Raw genomic sequence first — 14,123 nt, forward strand, 5'->3', positions numbered from 1 at the left:
TGTTAAGATTGGCCGGTTGTTACGTTTTCTACCGCTGGTCACCAAGGGTAATGCGCACATTCATGTGCACATCTTCACACCTCGTGTGTTCCCCTGTGGTTCTGGTGACTGTGGCAACATACGTAGGGTGACGAGACCGTAGGTCTTAATGGCAATAATTGATTTACTATCGGGGCTTAATCTTCCTTATACGGTCATATGACACATGGCCTTACACACACACACACACACACACACACAGACACACACACACACACACACACGTAGCTTCGAGGCTGCGCTGCAATCAGCATTATGTGAGTTATGGACTCCATTGGGAAGACAATTCCTCGACAAGATTGTACTTCCTCTAGTCAGGGAGACCGAGAATGTGTGTGTGTGTGTGTGTGTGTGTGTCTGTGTGTGTGTGTGTGTGTGTGTGTGTGTGAATACTTTATTAAAGCTCTTTCGTAACTGATTTGAGGATTTACTACATTCAAATTATATCATATATGACTTTTCGTCTTCAGTATTGTTGTACCGATTTTTTTTATGAGTTTTCATATATATATAAAATTATTTCCTTTTATCTAAATTTAAGAATACAGTGTAAGAGGGTTACATAATTGCAATCCTGTATTGATAGTTTCATTCACCCAACCTGACCTGTTCAGCTGGGTTCAGCAAAAAAGAGAAAAGAGGCCTAGTCAGGTAATTATGTACAATTCAGTCTCTTGTAAACCGAACACTAATTCATGGTACATGGTGTACTATCACAGACACTGTTCCTAAGGAAAAAGAAAAAAGGGAAAAAACAGCCATCAAACACATGATGTGGGTATAGCTTAACCAGCAGGGGACATGGGGTCGAAGGTGTTGAAAGACAAGAGTCAAACTTTCTACCACCGGCCTTGGGAAGTGAAGAGGAGAGACATACGAAGCGACCAATCTAGTGAGAACCTGTTATCTTGCAAAGGTGTGATCGCGTTGATTTATCATTCAACCAATATGAATATAACGCAAGTTTCATCCTTTGCCTGTGAGCGTAACGTGTAGGGTGGTGTACTTACTATGTGTGATCACTACTTGTATGTCATTAGGGAGAGAGTTTTACACGCGTGTCGGCCCAAATTGTTCTCAGGGCATTTTATAGCCTCTCTAAACTATTTGGGATAGCATTTTTTTTTCATCATACACAATTGAGGAAGCAAACGTAGGTAAAATAATGTCGACACCAGAGTCGTTTTCATCTGGGGGTAATGACTGATTCACCTCTCATGCTTTCCCACCTTCAGTATATTATATACCCGCTCCTCACACAATATACCCTAGCATTTACCTCCTTGACCATCTCATCCATACACAGACTGAACAACCCGAGTGTCATCTCATATTCTTGGGATATGCGCCACCTCCACTGGGAACCACTCGCCCTACTCTCTTCCCACTTGCATACATGCCATATGCTTCTGATGGAAAATTGCCATTGCGCTTGGTATTTCTATGGTTTATCCTATATGTGCTTGGCCCTTTCCTCAAGGTCTGTACGTCATATACTTTCTCAAGATCTAGTAATGGCACATACGGCTCTCTTTCTCTCTTTAATCATTTCTCAAACAAAATTTTCCATAGCAAACACTTGGTCTATACATTCTCTACCTCTCCTGAAGCCACATTCCTTCTCCCCACTCATAAGCCTAAGTATCAACAAGTCACCCACCTCTCGTCGTTTTCTGTTAATTCCCCACCCTTCAACACAACCCCACGCCTTCTTCTCCATCATAAATGCCATCTCCTACTGCGATCTTTTTTCTTTCTCAATAGCAATGTACTTTACCATCCGAACACCCAGGAGCTTTCCTGCCTCTTTCCCTCACCACCTAACATTCAGCTAGTGGCAGAATACTCCAGTTTTCTCTCTCCAAACGTATCATGTACATCTCTTTCCTCTTATCATGGCTACGTCTACGTACATTCAGACACCTTAGCCTGAGTCTCTCAAGATCGATCCTCGCTTGGCTCTTCTTCTCTTCCTTAACAATAATAATAATGCTAATAACAATGATAATAATAATAATAATGATTATAGTAACAATGATAATGATAATCATGATAATAACAATGATAATGACAATAATGATAATAATGATAACGATGATATCAATAATTATAATAATAACAATAATAATAATGATCATGATAATAATGATAATGATGATGATAATAATAATAATGATAAAAGTATGTGTATGTGTGTGTGTAACGTAATATAATGTTCTAACATAAACCACAGATCTGTGTATGGAATAGGCTGCTACGAAATGTGAATAATGTTATACTTCATATGTTAGAGGCACGAGAAAACAGCGTTGTATGGGACGTAATGACACTTCGAAGCGTTTCATTGCAGAAACCATTTGACTCTCAAAGATATATCAAGAAATTCTTTCCCGAAAAAAAAATATATAAAAATATTAGCGAGTAACCTGCTGGTCAGAGGTGTCCTTGAGCTGGCAAACTTGCGTGCAGCTGGATACAACTTTCCAAATTTTTATCTCATTACGTTTGCCGTTTATGTGATGAAACGACTTGTGGCGAAGCAAAGAACGACGAACCCGATTCACCTCGGGCAGAAAACTGTGTTCCGTTTTCGACAAGACATGACTTCATGTTTCCACCGACGGGTCACACGAACTGTAGTTAAAGTAGTAGTTCAAGAGTTGAGGGTACCCACACGTGTGTAGTCATACTCTCTCCTCAAACAGCACAAAATAGGTATTGACACATTCACTCTCCGAAGCTATGATTTTATGAACGTTTTACCAGCACAGACGCTTAATGCTTCCCTCTAACTATAGCGTTTTATTTACCTTTGGAATGGAATCAGCGAAAGTACAGAACCATAAAGCCTTCTTATAAGGGCTAGGGTAAGATACTATGTATTTTGAACGTAATAGTCATGAACAGATTAAAGTAATAAAACTTCAATGAACTGATACTTTGACGATATGAGATGATCAAATTCACGTTATTGAGAATCTGTCCACAACCATCTGTGTCTGATCGGTATCACAATGTAGCGAAACAGACGAACAAATTATTTTTTCTTATTAGACTTGCAACTTACTCAACTGATTTTCCCTTACTCCACACGCAGTGAAATCCAGACAGAAATATATAATTGCATACTCATACAGGGATTGTTTCGGGATGCACCTAATTTTTGGGACATTTTATATGTATTTGTATGTTTATGTTCAAAATATTTATGTTTTCATTACAATATCACATCAAACTTCACGAAAAGATATATAATCGACACAAGAAGGTACAAACCCCCACTGAAAAAAAAGGGTCTTACAAAAAAGCGTCAGGAAAATTACGTTAATTTGGAAAAGTCATTTTCTTGCACGAATGAAATAGGCAGTAACTGGACGGAGTTCATGGCTAACGACTAGGGAAGAAAATGGTGTCCTTGTGTGAGAAATAAGAAAGCCTGGAAGTATATAAAGTGGCAGAGGCTCCTCACTGACAATTCAGTGCTTGCCACAAGTTCCATCCGCCAACAATGGTCAGCTTTGCTCCCATCGTATTACGATGATATCATAGAAATGGCAAAATGTGACTTGCACATCTTACTATACATCTTTCTTTTCCTGTTTTAATTTCCAGAGGTTGTTGGTCGTAGCCTTTAACATGATTTTTAAGATACAATTTCTCAAAATTTCCAGAAGCTGTTGATCACCGTGAGTGCTGCCCTTCTTGTGGGTTACTGCAGTGCAGATGGGGGACATCACCACGGTGGGTTCAGTAGTGGAGGGTTCCACGGAGGCTCGTCTGGCCAATCCTTTACAAGTGGATTTTCAAGGGGACCTTTCACCAGCGGTTTCACCTCTTCGTCTACATTCCACCAGCCATCTGGGCTCTCTGTAGGTGGAGGCAGGACCTCCTATGGGACACTTTCTGGAAACTCTTTTGGAAATAGTTTTGGTTCATCAGGTTTCCAAGGTGTAAGTGGCCATTCAGTTTCATCCTCTCATGGACCAGTGAGTCATGGATCGCGAAGTACCTTCAGCAGGGGCGGTTCCGGAAGGAATTTCCGTGGCTTTGGAGTAAACCAAGGCTTTAGTAGTCAACAGAGTTTCCAGCCATTCGCTAGTCAGGGTGTTCGCAGCATCTCCTACGGGAAATAAAGCAGAGGATCCTTAATGACAACAACAGAGCCAGTCAAGATAATCCAGACATGAGAGCACCCAAATACAGTATTACCATTGCCATCTGTACATGATGACATCAAAATTGGAGAGAGGTATGTGGACACCACTAGGCAATACTACACAGGGCTGTGTTATATTTATATTTTCTTCACAACGTGTTCACAATTGGCTATCAAAATGTTCGGTAATGTCCGTGTCTGAATAAATCTCATGGAAGTGATTCTATCTTTATTATTGTTTCATGTTTTACCTAAATTACCTCGAGTCTTGATGATTATATATATATATATATATATATATATATATATATATATATATATATATATATATATATATATATATATATATATATATATATATATATATATATATATATGTAAACATATAATCGAGAGTAGGAACTCATATAATATGTGATATCATTATCTTGTAACTTAATAAAGCAAGAAATCTACAGACTTTCTACAGCATTTAGGAATATATGTACATAGTTTTACGGAATAAAGCAGACGTCTTTACCATTAGGCACCAACAATGGAGGGAGGCCATCTCATATTTCTTTTCTGCGTATCAGATACTGAATTATGTATATAATGATATGTAGATGTTCCTCAGTGTAGAGAGAATCACCCGATATGAAGTCCGAAATCATTGCATTTGTCGTATAATGTTTTCGAAGGTTAAGAGAAAACCTGACAAGTATCTACGATTATGTAGAACAAGGAAATCCACCGCACTGAATTTGAAACAAAAAACATATATATATAAGAATAGAATATCTACGTACCATGTTAAACACCACCATTAGGGTCAACATCTTAGATGAGTATGATTCTGTGGCAGAGCGATAAGAGCCAAGGTCACATGAACTTTCGTTTTATTACTGATGTAATTTACATATGTAAGATAAACTTGATGTCATATGAATATCTTGAGTGATTGCGTTATACTGAGAAACTCAAGTTACTTTCATCAGATGACTGCTAATGATTACCATACGTGTCTCGCTATCCTTGTGGGTTCGTGTGGAGTTGGCAGTTAGCGTTGCTAACCGTGACGCATTCACGGGCCGCCCAGGGTCGAGCTTGCAGGTTCGAATCCTGGTTGTGGAAGTTGGTCCACTGTCAACCCCCGTCGTTCATCCACCCCTAGGAGTTGGTCAATAGAATGGGCACCTGTGTCAGGGTAGGGTATATATATATATATATATATATAGTAATGCGATAATGGGATGGCCTTGATTAGGGCCTCAGCTGCCCGTGCCGTCTCAGCTAATGAAAATAGAAAATAAATTCAGCTATCATGGAGGTCAAATTGTGGAGTCTCTTAGGCGAAGGATCCCTTGCTATTTTTGATACTTATAGCGTTGTCTTTATCTGTGTGGTGGCGGGAACTCGAGAGAATCCTTAAAGGGGTTTTCCTCTGAGATCATCACAGACTATCGACCCACTCAAGCCTTTTATGGGTTCATGAATCACTTCACTCACTCATCGTCTTCAACAAGCTGTAGGGTCGGTGCATCCGCGTCTTTCGGCTGTTTTTCGATCCTCTTTCAAAGACCAGAGACGCTCTTTCGGTAGTCATGTTGGCTCAACCGTCCTTAGGGAGGACTTACTACGGTCTCTGGAAACAAACTAATGAACGCAACTGATTGTGAAAGAATGATGCAGGCGTTTATATCTATCTTTTTTTTTTTTTTAAACCCACCAAAGGAAATACAGACTCTCAACGGTGGCAATTAAGATTTCCATGAAATGTAACATTATGTTAGTATCCCTTAACATTCAAGACTTATTGAAAATGTTTTTGAGTAATATCTATCTATCTATCTATCTATCTATCTATCTATCTATCTATCTATCTACATATATATATATATATATATATATATATATATATATATATATATATATATATATATATATATATATATATATATATATATATATATATATATTTCTCTCTTTCTTTCATACTATTCGCCATTTCCCGCATTAGCGAGGTTGCGTTAAGAACAAAGGACTGGACCTTTGAGGGAATATCCTCAAATGGCCCCCTTCTCTGTCCCTTCTTTTGGAAAATTAAAAATATATATATATATATATATATATATATATATATATATATATATATATATATATATATATATATATATATATATATATATATATATATATATATATATATATATATATATATATATATATATATATATATATATATATATATATATATATTCGCCATTTACCACGCTAGCAAGGTGCCATCAAGAACAGATGACAGAGCCTAAGAGGGAAAACTCCACAGTAGGTCTCCTTGTATAAGGTTTCTTAGCGTGTGGCTACACAGATCAAAGGTCACCAGTCAAACACCTGGAGAAGTAGTGTCGTCCAGTCATGCTCATGATGATAGTCTGCCCCAGGTGAAGTAGGTCAGTGTTATAGTTTTCTATTAATGTCTGAGTTATGAATCATCAATACACTTGGGTTGAAAGAGGGTGTCACAAAGTTTGAGTTGTCTTACACACGAGAAAGCATATCATTCTCTTGAGTTTGAAAGTACCTCTGGAGATAGGAGAGGTACCATCCACTTAACTCTTGCGTGTTATAGAAAAACATGACATCTTCATAAGGTTTAATACCCTCTCAACACTGGTATGTATGACTGGAAGCTCACCTTCTACAACAAAGAGACCCCAAGGGATCTGATGACCTGGGGCTGTTTCCATACCGTTTTAGTCCATTACATTAAGAGATCATTGTCTACTTAATTCATATATATATATATATATATATATATATATATATATATATATATATATATATACATATATATATATATATATATATATATATATATATATATATATATATATATATATGCTCTTTACGTACAAGTGATATTACAGTAGGCGTAAGATAACTTCATGAAAAAGTGATATCATTGACAAACAGGAAAGCCTAGAAGTATATTATACCCTCCTCATGGTCAACGAGTGACCAACGTTGAGGTTTCATTTTCATGGAGGCCGGAGGTGAGGAGCAAGCATAGCAGTATATAAGGCAGAGGCTGCACAACTGTAGCAGTCCACTCCCTGACTACTTAAAGCAACCATGGTAAGCTACTTCACTGTTTCCTAGGCATAAGGACTTCAAATATAATTATCTCGAGAGTATCATGCTGAAAGTATTATTTATGAATCACATGATTTTGTGTCTATCATAATGCAAGATACTTTGCCCTCAGAATATGCTGTTGATGACCGTAAGTGTTGCCCTGATGGTGGGTTCCTGCACAGCAGGATATATCCACCCTCGTCCAACTTATAACGGAGGTTTCTCAAGAGCCGTTCATAGCGTTTCTGGTGCTCACGGGGCTGGCTCATCTATTGGTGTCGTGTCACAGGGCATCCAGTCCTTTGGTCTCGACAACTCTGCCTATGGCCAGGGAGCAGTCATCGTTCCGGCAAGTGGTGGGCTTGTCAGTACAAACACCTTCACCAATGGCTATGGATCCCACGACGCATACAATGGTTACTCCGGCGGTCGCCGTGTCTCCTTCAGCAGCCCTGTTGTGACCACCAATAACCAAGGAGTTCGTTATGGATATGGGAAGTAATTTCAACATCACCATTAATGATATTAATTGGAAATTAGATCTTTTATATCAGACTTTTATTTGAGAGAATCTTTGTGAAAAGTCGAGAATAAAAGACCAATAAAAATTTGAATTCCATGACTAGAATTTTTAAGATCCTGTAAATGAATGATAAATGTAATCGAGTACTACATATATAACGTTTTCCTGTGCACAGGCAGAGAATATATGATGAATTGTCATAAGGGCAACTGCTCTTTTTTATATTATTATTATAATGAAACTTTTCTAAACGTATTTCCATATGACATTCATGAATTTTTCAAATGGGAAAAGAAAAGGATTTTTTTTTCAATGGTGCAAAGAGAAAGAAACATAACTTTCCAGAACTTTAGAGAAAGATCAGAAACATAATGAATGGGAGGAGAGACCTCAAATATATGTGAGAAGTGACCTGGTATTAACCTCAGGTATGAAGGTGTCCCTAAGTCCTGGTACTGGGTCAGCTAAGCTTGGGAAATGGTTTGACACAAGGAACAACAAACACTGAATCAAATAAACTGATAGTTCTGTAATAGAGAGTAAGTGAAATTACCTGTATTATCTATTAATGATACTGAGAAATAATATACTTCTTAAATGGACACAGGTTAATACATTGCTTAAAGAAAGTTATCTTCACACATGCTATCATATATAGATATAAACTTGGAAGATAAGTTAGCTGGAATGCAAGATTGAATGGAGAAAAACTGGAGGAGGCGAAGTGTTTTAGATATCTAGGAGTCATAAAGTAGGGGAGGATGCGAAAGTTCTGAGAGTGATGAAGAATATCTGCAAAAAGAAACGTTGTCTAGGTGAGCAAAAATGGGTATATTGAATAAATAGTAGTTCCAACGGTAGTATACGGCTGCAAGGCATGGGCTATGGATGAGGGTGTTCGTAGAAGACTGGATGTGTTGGAAATGAAATGTCTGATGACAATATGTGGCGTGAAGTGGTTTCATTGAGTTAAGAGGTAATTGGTAAAAGAGATATGTGGTGACAAAAAGAGTTTGATTGACAGAGCTCAAGGTATGTGTTGAAATGGTTTCGACATATGAAGAGACTGAGTGAGGAAAGGTTGACAAAGAGTATATATGTGTCAGAAGTGGAGAGAACAAAGAAAAGCGGGAGACCAAATTGGAGTTGAACGGATGGATTGAAACAGACTCTGAGAGATCGGAGCCTGAACATGCAGGAGGGGGAAAGGCGCGCACAGAAAAGAGTTAATTGGAACAATGTTGTATACTCTGGTAAACATAGCGTCAATGGACTGTACAAGGGCATATGAAAAGCGTAGGATATACTAGGGAAAGGTCTGTGACTGAATAATGTTCTCAGACAATTTCATTTCATTCCTATTCAGAAATCATAACTACGTGTGTTGTGTTCCCTGCGAAAAAAAAAAAAAACACTTAATTAGCGTAGTAAACCAGTACGTGGACCTGGGAGCGACATTGTCTCCGATATCGACATATCTTGCCCAAATTTACCGTCTATAGTCAGATTTCATGTCACTTCAGATATTTTTATAAGGATTTCGTTATCTCTTTCCCATACATGATAAACAACCATAGCATTACCAAATCAATATCTAGTATGACTGTAAAGTTTCAAAGGTTTCTTAGGAATAAAAGAATATGAAAATTCATTCAAAATATAATTTTCAAATCTCGATAATCATACCAGGTAGGTTTACTGTCCAAAATGGACAGGTATGTGTAAGCTTAAGCATTTTCAGTATTACACAATTAAAGATGACTTAGGTTTATTGATAATTTGTAGATATGATTTCAAAATTTATTGATATAGGAATTTTTACTTTTATACAAAAATCTTGTATTTTGTATATTTTTTCAGAAAAGGAATTCAATATCTTATTAAGAAATTCAACTCCTTTTCATATGCAACGCGAAGGTGGTAAAGTTAGTGCCCATATCCGTAGCTAACTTGAGGATGGCTGACGATGTTACGATGGCCAACAATGGGGACACGGTTGGATCCGTAACCACCGCCTGAGACTACGTGTGAAGCAACAAGCCCACCCCTGGCGGGAGTAATGATGGTTCCTTGACCATAGCTCGAGTGACCATGACCAGATGAGTGGATGCCCGATGAAACGACACCAAGAGATGAGCCAGCCCCGATACCACCAGAAACACCATGGACGTTTCCTGCGAAACCTCCGCCATAAGACTGATGACGATTGATGAATCCTGCTCTGCAAGAACCCACCAAGAGGAGAGCACTTACGGCGATCAACAGCAGCTTCTGTAGGGAAAAATTAACATTATGATACATTTTGAATTATGTAGTGATTCACCTTCTCATACAAAACATTCAAATTATCATATTAGGAAATCTTATACTAAACAACTTATTTCATTTGAGTAGAATAGAGGATAACTTACCATGGTTGATTCAGGAGGATTGTAGTCAGGGACTGGACTGCCACTGAGGTGTTGCCGCTGCCTTATATACTGCCCTGCTTCCTCGTCACCTCTACTCTCCACCACAAGGCCACAGTGTTACCCACTTGTTGACCATGAAAAACATGTAATACAGATCTCTATGTCTATACTTCATGTTTCAGGTAATGCCATGAATATTTGTGGTTCTCCCTGCACATGCACAAGCACTGCATATACATACCTCTCAGGGAGGTGATAATGCAGCCATCATTAACTGATCTAAAATGAAACGTTATAAATGGAAACTTTAAGGTCATGTGAATATTACACACCAAGGAGAATAGACTCTTTCGGTAAAACTACTTCTAAATTCGACAGTATGACTAAGTCAAAACATAATTGTCATTCAATTTTTATACAGAGCTTTGTAAACTAATTATTTCATTTTTTCTTTTTCTTAGATGTACTTAAGTGAGTCAATGAAAACTGGATCTGGCAAGAGAATGTATCAAATTTCCTATGAGAGAAATACGATATATACGTTCAGCTCTGTTGTGTTCATTTCTGTGTTAAAGAAACAATCATGTAAAATGCTCGTTCTTCTTCTTTGACTGCTAAACAGGAATTATATACTGATATTTACAAACAGCGGACAATAAACCTTAGATTTTGCAATGGTTAAAGTTACAACTTACATATGGGAATGGGAACTTCCACACTCTTCTGAAACATACACTTAAATACCACAAAGTTCCCTCCTGCAACAAAGACGTAATTGGCAAACGACTTTCACACTGACATGATTCGAAGAGCAAATTACCTTTTATGATTTATGACTGCATAAAGAAGGAAACCTTCGCCGTATTCTAAAGTATTATTTTCATATTAGAATACATGAGAAATACAAAGCTAAGTACATACACCACGGGTCGGATTCGAACCCTAAACTGTGCGCCTCGGGCACACTGAAGTTAGATGACTTACCTCCGCGTGACCAAGGTAAATAAGATATGTAGGCCACTGGATCTACTGCAAACTGTTTGTTGTAGTAGATGAGCTTCCAGTCACATATCTTAGTATGGAGAAAGAATCAAAGCCTAAAAGTAACCTATATTCTTCCACAATAAGCAAGTGTTAAACGGTTGGCATTCTTCCTTCGCTCTCACTTGACACACAGTAACTTTAAAAAGGATATGTTTCTTGAGTGTAAGGCGATCAGAAACAAGTGGCATCACTATGAACCAACGCGTAACCCAGACGTTGACAAAAAGTCATGACACTGACCTACTTCACCTGGGCAAACTTATCATGATGAGCGTGACTGGACACAGCATCTCCAGATGTTTGACTGATGGCCTTTATTCTACATACATATATATATGTATATATCATGAGTATACAGATAATTTCTTTCAAAATTCATGTGACGAAGTAATGTTCTCAGGCAATTTCATTTTATTCTTATTCAGAAATCATAACTACTTGTGTTATTTATGTTTCTTGCGTCAAAGTACGTAACTAGCTCAGCAAACCTGTACGTGGACATGGGAGCAACAGTGTCGTCGATATGGACAGATTTTACCTACATTTGACGTCTCTCCTCAGATTTAATGTCACTTCAGATACCTTTATGAAGATTTATTTATGTTTCTCACATTTGGTAGACAACCATAGCTTTACCAAAGCAATATCAAGCATGTATGCTGAGTTTGAGATTTTTTTTTAGGATTAAAAAATAATTTAGAATTAATATAACATTCACAGCTTTTGAAGAAAGAACAGTGTATAAGAAAGGATGTGCTGTCCTAAAAGGACAGATATGTGTTTGCTTAAGCACTTTCAGTATTACACAAGGAAAAAATATCAAGGTTTATTGACAGTTTTTAGATATGATTTCAAGTTTATTGATATGGGAATTTTTAGTTTTGTACAAAGATCTTGTATTTTTTATATTTTTTCAGAAAAGGAATTCAATATCTTATTAAGAAATTCAACTCCTTTTCATATCCAACACGAAGGTGGTAAAGTTAGTGCCCATATCCGTAGCTAACTTGAGGATGGCTGACGATGTTACGATGGCCAACAATGGGGACACGGTTGGATCCGTAACCACCGCCTGAGACTACGTGTGAAGCAACAAGCCCACCCCTGGCGGGAGTAATGATGGTTCCTTGACCATAGCTCGAGTGACCATGACCAGATGAGTGGATGCCCGATGAAACGACACCAAGAGATGAGCCAGCCCCGATACCACCAGAAACACCATGGACGTTTCCTGCGAAACCTCCGCCATAAGACTGATGACGATTGATGAATCCTGCTCTGCAAGAACCCACCAAGAGGAGAGCACTTACGGCGATCAACAGCAGCTTCTGTAGGGAAAAATTAACATTATGATACATTTTGAATTATGTAGTGATTCACCTCCTCATACAAAACATTCAAATTATTATATTAGGAAATCTGATACTAAACAACTTATTTCATTTAAGTAGAATAGAGGATAACTTACCATGGTTGATTCAGGAGGATTGTAGTCAGGGACTGGACTGCCACTGAGTTGTTGCCGCTGCCTTATATACTGCCCTGCTTCCTCGTCACCTCTACTCTCCACCACAAGGCCACAGTGTTACCCACTTGTTGACCATGAAAAACATGTAATACAGATCACTATGTCTCTACTTCATGTTTCAGGTAATGCCATGAATATTTGTGGTTCCCCCTGCACATGCACAAGCACTGCATATACATACCTCTCAGGGAAGTGATAATGCAGCCATCATTAACTGATCTAAAATTAAACGTTATAAATGGAAACTTTAAGGTCATGTGTATATTACACACCAAGGAGAATAGACTCTTTCGGTAAAACTACTTCTAAATTCGACAGTATGACTAAGTCAAAACATAATTGTCATTCAATTTTTATACAGAGCTTTGTAAACTAATTATTTCATTTTTTCTTTTTCTTAGATGTACTTAAGTGAGTCAATGAAAACTGGATCTGGCAAGAGAATGTATCAAATTTCCTATGAGAGAAATACGATATATACGTTCAGCTCTGTTGTGTTCATTTCTGTGTTAAAGAAACAATCATGTAAAATGCTCGTTCTTCTTCTTTGACTGCTAAACAGGAATTATATACTGATATTTACAAACAGCGGACAATAAACCTTAGATTTTGCAATGGTTAAAGTTACGACTTCCATATGGGAATGGGAACTTCCATACTCTTCTGAAACATACACTTAAATACCACAAAGTTCCCTCCTGCAACAAAGACGTAATTGGCAAACGACTTTCACACTGACATGATTCGAAGAGCAAATTACCTTTTATGATTTATGACTGCATAAAGAAGGAAACCTTCGCCGTATTCTAAAGTATTATTTTCATATTAGAATACATGAGAAATACAAAGCTAAGTACATACACCACGGGTCGGATTCGAACCCTAAACTGTGCGCCTCGGGCACACTGAAGTTAGATGACTTACCTCCGCGTGACCAAGGTATATAAGATATGTAGGCCACTGGATCTACTGCAAACTGTTTGTTGTAGTAGATGAGCTTCCAGTCACATATCTTAGTATGGAGAAAGAATCAAAGCCTAAAGTAACCTATATTCTTCCACAATAAGCAAGTGTTAAACGGTTGGCATTCTTCCTTCGCTCTCACCTGACACACATTAACTTTAAAAAGGATATGTTTCTTGAGTGTAAGGTGATCAGAAACAAGTGGCATCACTATGAACCAACGCGTAACCCAAACGTTGACAAAAAGTCATGACACTGACCTACTTCACCTGGGCAACCTTATCATGATGAGCGTGACTGGACACAGCATCTCCAGATGTTTGACTGGTGGCCTTTATTCTA

At 37.9% G+C, this 14,123-nt stretch overlaps 3 long non-coding RNA genes across 3 annotated transcripts; 1 reads left to right on the plus strand and 2 right to left on the minus strand.

Moving 5' to 3' along the window:
* Positions 1-7,178: 7,178 nt before the first annotated feature.
* Positions 7,179-7,934, plus strand: LOC139761561 (uncharacterized). Its single transcript, XR_011715543.1, has 2 exons — positions 7,179-7,312; positions 7,443-7,934. It is a non-coding gene; the product is annotated as an uncharacterized lncRNA (long non-coding RNA).
* A 1,687-nt stretch (positions 7,935-9,621) lies between these two features.
* Positions 9,622-10,370, minus strand: LOC139761562 (uncharacterized). The gene is made up of 2 exons (XR_011715544.1): positions 10,247-10,370; positions 9,622-10,106 (listed from the first exon to the last, which is right to left on the minus strand). It is a non-coding gene; the product is annotated as an uncharacterized lncRNA (long non-coding RNA).
* A 1,756-nt stretch (positions 10,371-12,126) lies between these two features.
* On the minus strand, positions 12,127-12,856 carry LOC139761563 (uncharacterized). The gene is made up of 2 exons (XR_011715545.1): positions 12,759-12,856; positions 12,127-12,618 (listed from the first exon to the last, which is right to left on the minus strand). It is a non-coding gene; the product is annotated as an uncharacterized lncRNA (long non-coding RNA).
* Positions 12,857-14,123: the final 1,267 nt, after the last annotated feature.

Source organism: Panulirus ornatus, chromosome 40, assembly GCF_036320965.1.
Source record: "Panulirus ornatus isolate Po-2019 chromosome 40, ASM3632096v1, whole genome shotgun sequence".
In the NCBI taxonomy this organism is placed as follows: Eukaryota; Metazoa; Arthropoda; class Malacostraca; order Decapoda; family Palinuridae; genus Panulirus; species Panulirus ornatus.